General features: G+C 36.9%; 1 protein-coding gene across 3 annotated transcripts in view; it reads right to left on the reverse strand.

Moving 5' to 3' along the window:
• The window catches only part of LOC138176119 (inositol 1,4,5-trisphosphate-gated calcium channel ITPR2), a 529,530-nt gene that overhangs the window by 22,261 nt on the left and 501,269 nt on the right, over nucleotides 1-6,000 (reverse strand). The window lies entirely within an intron of this gene.

The following is a 6,000-nucleotide window of genomic DNA, read 5'->3' on the forward strand; positions in this document are numbered from 1 at the left end:
TGCATTGCTGGTGGAATTGTGAACTGATCCAACCATTCTGGAAAGCAATCTGGAATTATGCCCAAAGGACTATAAATAATTTCATACCCTTTGGCCCAGCAATACCACTTCTAGGGTTGTATCCCAAAGAGATTATAGAAGTGGGAAAAAGACCCATATGTACAAAAAATATTTATAGCAGCTCTTTTTTGTGGTAGCAAAGAATTGGAAATTAAGGGGGTGCCCATCAATTGGGGAATGGCTGAACAAGTTGTGGTATATGCATATATCCATAATATATATGGTATATGTTATGGAATACTATTGTACAATAAGAAATGAGGAGCAGATGGACTTCATATTTACCTGGAGAGGCTTATACGAACTGATGCTGAGTGAGAAGAGTAGAGCCAGGAGGAATTTGTACACGATTACAGACACAACGTATGTGTGACGACCAACTTTGATAAACTGGACTCTTCTCAGCAATCCAGAATCATAAGTCAAACCCAAAAGACTCAGGATGGAGAGAGATGTTTACATCCAGTGAAAGAACTGATATTGAACCAAGATTGAAGCAAACTACTTGCCCTTTTTCATTTTCTTGTTTGGTTTTGTTTCCTCTTTCCCATTCTTCATTCCATCTGTTACAATCCTTCTTTATAACCTGACTAATGCCTAATGTGAAAGTATTTTCAGATACTATACTTAATTGTATGCCGCCATGAGGGGGGAGGGAGAGAAAATTTTAAACTCAGGAATTGTGGTAATGAATCTTGCAAACTAAAAGTAAAATAATAATGACCAAAAAAAAAAAAGATTACTTACTAAGTCATAGTGGGTCATGAATTGTACTGTTGGAGGGAATACTCACATTCTGGAAACCATAGATCCTTAAAGAAGTACTTTCATATACTATGAAGTACCTTGTGACAGACCTACTCTCTAATGAGCTCTATCCTGCATCATTAACCACCTTCTTGGACATCTTGAACTGATTATCTTGGAGGCATCTCAAACTCAACATTTCTAAAAGAGAACTCATTTTTCCTCTCAAACTCTTCCCTCTTCCGAACTTCCCTATTACTTGTCAAAGGTATCACCATCTTTCCAATCACCAGGTTTGCAAAGTCAGTGTCACCTTTAACTCTTCATTCCCACTCAGCCCTGCCATATTCAATCTATTGTCAAATCTTGCCATTTCTAACATCTCCTATATGTCCCTGTCTCTCTATTCACAGCCACTACTCTTTGTTAGGACTTCATCAGCTCTCAGCTGGACTATTAGAATAGCCTTCTTATTGGTCTCTATGCTTCATGTCTTTCTCCATTCTGGTCCATCTTCTGCTCAGTGACCAAAGCAGTTTTACTAAAATGCATGTCTAACCATAATGGACTCCAATGGCTCCTTATTACTTTGAGAGCCCATTATAAAGTCTTCCATATGACATTCAAAGTCAATCACAACATGGCGCCTTCATATCTTTCCAGTCTTCTCTGCTCCATACACTCTACAAGACACCTATATGGACCTCCTTACTCTTCTTTACACACTACACTCTTATTTCCTAACTATGCAATGACTATCCCTCATACCTCAAATGTTTCCCCTCACATCTATTTCTTAGATGCCCTGGCTTCCCTCATGACTCAGCTCAAATCCCACCTTATTCAGAAGGCCTTTTCCAATTTTCCCTGTTGCTTGTACCTTCCCCTCTCAGTTTATTCTACATCTATATGATATATCTCTATGTGAGGTCCTTGAGTACATGGACAGTGCTTTTGCCTTTCCCTATATCCCCAGAACAGTACAGTGACTAACACATAGTAAATACTTTAAAATGCTTATTGATTCATTTTTATTTAATTATTGTACTGTTATTAGCATTTCACATATATACCTGCTCCAGCTGTCTTTCCACCTAGAACATAAACTCCTTAAAGTCTAAGATTATGTTATATTATCTTGTATAGCCCATAGTACTTAAACATAGTCAAATACATGAATGAATCTATCCATCAATCCAGGCATACAATCAGCTAACATTTATTGAGTATTTGCTATATAAAAGGCACTGGGCTAGTAGGTTTCTTCAAGGTTAAATGATTTGCTCATGTTCACCCAACCAAATGTCACAGCTGGGATTCAAATCCAGGTCTTCTAAATCCAGCACTGTTTCATCATACTTTGGTGCTAGGCACAATGGTCTTTTGGGATAAATATTGAATTAAATGTTCTGTAGACATCTCAAACTTAACATGTCCAAAAGACAACTCATCAGTTTCCCCCTCAATCAACCTAATGATTCCCAGGGATTCTTGGGTCCAGTTTTTGATAACCAATAATTGATTATAAAAGTTCTAAATCATTGAGCTCATGACAAGTTCAAATTCCAGTTCTGCTACTAATTATCTGGATAACTTTAGCCAAGGCATTTAACCTCTTTGGGTTGTAGTTATCTGCAAAATAAAGAAGTTTAACTAGGTGGTAATTAATGTTCTTTGAGGCTATTAATTTCTAAGATATATCAAATATGGTAGAATCTCACCTACTCATTCCTGGCCACTCAAGAATCTTTGCTTTTACCCAGACCAGTTTGCACAGGAGTAGAAAGTGGGTGATACAGCCTGATAATGATTTGGTATTGCTTCTCCAAACTAGTTCCTGCTCTTTTTTCCTGAAAACACATATTCCCAGCTTGATTCCACTATTTAGAACTATTTACTAGTGTTCCTATCATCAATGTCAACTCTTGTCAGCAAAAGGAATTTTGCCACTAGCTGCTCCAGGGTTGTGGAGGACTGACGGTGTGTGGAACATTAATGGTGGTGGAAGTAAATAATCTTGGGAGCAGAACAAATCGTCTGAGCAATGAACCTATTTGTGTTTATCTTTATTTTAACTGCATATGGTCTTAGGCAATGAAAATACTTGAAGTTTTACTGCACTATTTCAAAGACAGCTCAAAAAGAGACAAAGAAAGGCAGGACAAAGATGATAAAAGAAGGGAGGCAAAGATGAATAAAAATAGGAATAGTGAATGCTGAAGAGGCTACAGAAAGATATGCATACTAACAGACTCCTGGTGGAGCTGTGAAACGGTTCTATCATTTTGGAAAGCAATTTGGAATTATGATAAAATGTCTATAACTTTTAATCTAGAGATTCCACTCCTGGACCAAGAAGGCAAAAGACAGAGATAAAGGACCCATATACACCAAAATATTCATGGAAACACTTTTTGTGTAAATAAAGGTGAAACTAGAATGAATGCTGATCTTCCCTTCCCTCTGCCTCTACCTTGCACCCAAACTAACATTCCAGTTTCTGTCTTGGGGTCCTAAAATCCTGACTGATAAGAGTTATTGACACCTAGCCTGAACCAGGTCCTAGCTTGCTGCTTGTAGGCCATCTTTTTATCTTGCCAGTATATAAAATCAGTTATCCCCACTTCCAGCCCCAATCCTACCCTTTTCTAACTTGATATCTGGGTAAAGTAATCTAAAACAATAGAACCATTTAACCAAAGAAGCAGTCACTTGCCCTACTCTCCATTCCTATGCCTACCAAGACCAAAACATCCTTCCTAATCTTCTCCCTGATAAGAGATCTGAATCTCCACCAGTGTTGTATTTAGTACTAGGTACCACGTTTTAGAAAGAACATTGCTCCTAGAAGATAAGCAGGGGTCTTCAGTATAATGACATATGAAAATCAATCGAGACAACTGGACATAGTGATCTTGGAGAAGAAAAGACTTAGGAAAAACATGATAGCTTTCTTCTCATATTTAAAGGGCTATCATCTGTAAGTGAGATTAGATTTGTTCTACTTGGTCACCAAGGGGCAGAAATACAATCAATTAGTGAAAGGTTCAAAGAGGCAGATTTTGACTAAATTTGTTGGGGGGGGGAGGAACTTACTATAATTACTAATAATTAGAGCCATCCCAAAGTAGAAAAGACTGCCTTGGGAGGTAGTAGGATGAACTTCAACAGAGATCTCTGAATTTTGGATGAGAATCCACCGGGTATGTTGTAGAGGGGAATCTATTTCATTAGGTATTAGCTAGCCTTTGAGGTCACTTCCAAAACTGAGATTTTACTATTCTATGAAACAAACATTAAAGTGAGAAAGAAAAGGAAATAATAAGGGTGGACTAATAGAGTATACAAATTAATTTCAATTCGGCCACATTTACTAAGTTCCTACTCTGTGCAAAATATTCTGCTTGGTGATAGGGATTTAAATATAAATAAAAAACAAACATAATGTAAGACAAAGAGCTTACATTTTAATCAAGTTGGGGTGGGGTTTACAACATTTATACAGATTAGTATAAATCTTCCTGTGCTAAGCTTGTGTATCTCTTACCCAAGGGGTAAAGACTAATTCAGAATACTTCAGAATGCTGTGCAACTATTTTCTCTACCCTGAACTGCCGTGTCATATGCACAAATTCATACTAATAATATTAGACATTCCTTTGATTCACAAAATCAAAGCAGTTGTTTGCTTTATTACATAGCTTCGCTAGAATTGTGCTATATGGGTCAAAATGGAAGCTGGAGAGGATGATAATACCTATATTGCTTATTTTGGTATTTTTGAAAGCAGTGTGGACTTATTCAGCAGGTGGAGAATATTCAGGCAGAAGGTTTATAGCATTCTATATTTTCCCTGGAAACCCTTTCCTCAGTATTAACAATGAGCAATGTGACATAGAAGGAGAACCACATTAAAAGCCAGAGGATTTTAGTTCAAATCCTAGCTCTACCATTCCCCAATTGATAAATGGTCAAAAGATATGAATGGACAGTTTTCAGAAAAACAAATCCAAGCAATCAGTAACCATATTAAAAATAAAAGCTCTAAATCACTAATAATGAGAGTCGCAAATTAAAGCAATTCTGAGCTATTACCACACACCCATCAGATTGGCAAAAGTGACAAAAAAAGGAAAATGGCAAATGCTAGAAGGGCTGTGGGAATACAGAAGTATTAATGCACTACTGGTAGAACTCTAAACTGGTCCAGCCATTCTGGAGAGCAATTTGAAACTGTTCCCAAAAAACTATTAAACTCTGTATACCCTTTGACCCAGAGAGACTGCTACTAGGTTTATACCCCACCAAAAAAAAAATTAAAGAAAGAGGTAAGGAACACATTTATAGTAGCTCTTTTCATGGTGGTGAAGAATCAGAAACTGAGGAGATGCCCATCTACTGAGAAATGGCTGAAAAAATTATGATATATGATTGTGATGGCTACTATTTTGCTATAAGAAATGACAAAGGGGATGGTTTTGGAGAAACCTGAGAAGATTTGTATGAACGGATGCAAAGTGAAGTGAGAAGAATGGGGAGAAAAATTTACAACATAAAAACAATACTGTAAAGAAAAACAATTTTGAAAGAATTAGAAACACTGATCAACACAGTGACAAACCAAAATTCCAAAGGATTCATGGTGAAACATATCATCTACCTCAAGATCAGGAGGTGACAAACTCCAAGAGCTAACTGAAACATATTGTTTTGGATATAACTGATGTGAGAATTTGTTTGCTTGATTATACATATTGGTATTGGGTTTTGTTTTCCTTCCTTTCTCAGTGGGTTGGGGAGAGGAGCTGAGAGGAAGATAATTTAGAAAGGAAAATAAAATAGAATTGAATTTTTTAAAAAGAGAACATAAACTAATCCTGACTCTAACACCTTTGTGACCATGAGCAAGTCAACTCACTTATTGGGGCCATAGTTTCTTCATCTATAAAAGGAAGGGCTGGGCAAGAGTCTAAGGTACCTTCTAGCTTTAAAGACTTATGATGCTCCAATAAAGTTTTAAGAATTTCATTAAACTAAAAACTGGTATTCGTGGTATTCATCAGGTTTGGAACCCACTTGGAAAACCTGTCAACTTGGCTGACAATTTTTTAATCAGAGGCACCTTGTAAATATAAGCTAAGGTTAGGCTGCACTGAGTTAAGTTTGAGAGATCATAAGGTTAATAGGGATAAA

Source organism: Petaurus breviceps, unplaced genomic scaffold (assembly GCF_028583685.1).
Source record: "Petaurus breviceps papuanus isolate PSGF00001 unplaced genomic scaffold, PetGlider_PUasm1.0 81, whole genome shotgun sequence".
Classification (NCBI taxonomy): domain Eukaryota; kingdom Metazoa; phylum Chordata; class Mammalia; order Diprotodontia; family Petauridae; genus Petaurus; species Petaurus breviceps.